Consider the following 340-nt stretch of genomic DNA (forward strand, 5'->3'; position numbering starts at 1 on the left):
TTCCTCAGGGGTCCGAAAGAGGAAAAAAGCCTTTGCAAATGTTGCAAAATAACGTAGCTAGCCTGTGTAGTTGTCTCATATATAATTTTTCCGACTATCCATCAAGGCCCAGAATGAAGAAAATCCTTATCCGAGTATATGAACAGTAAGGAAGATTTGCAGTAAGGTCCCGCGAGGACTGCGGCTGCCGCTCCGCCCCCTCCGCCGTGACGTCGCTTACTTCTTCCGGAGCAGAGCCGGCAGACGTATCCTCGCGGGACCTTCCTCCACTTCAGCGCGGCTGCCGACTCTGCTGCGGAAGAAGTGACGTCACGTCGGAGGGGGCGGAGCGACAGCCGCA

Source organism: Geotrypetes seraphini, chromosome 10 (assembly GCF_902459505.1).
Source record: "Geotrypetes seraphini chromosome 10, aGeoSer1.1, whole genome shotgun sequence".
NCBI lineage: Eukaryota > Metazoa > Chordata > Amphibia > Gymnophiona > Dermophiidae > Geotrypetes > Geotrypetes seraphini.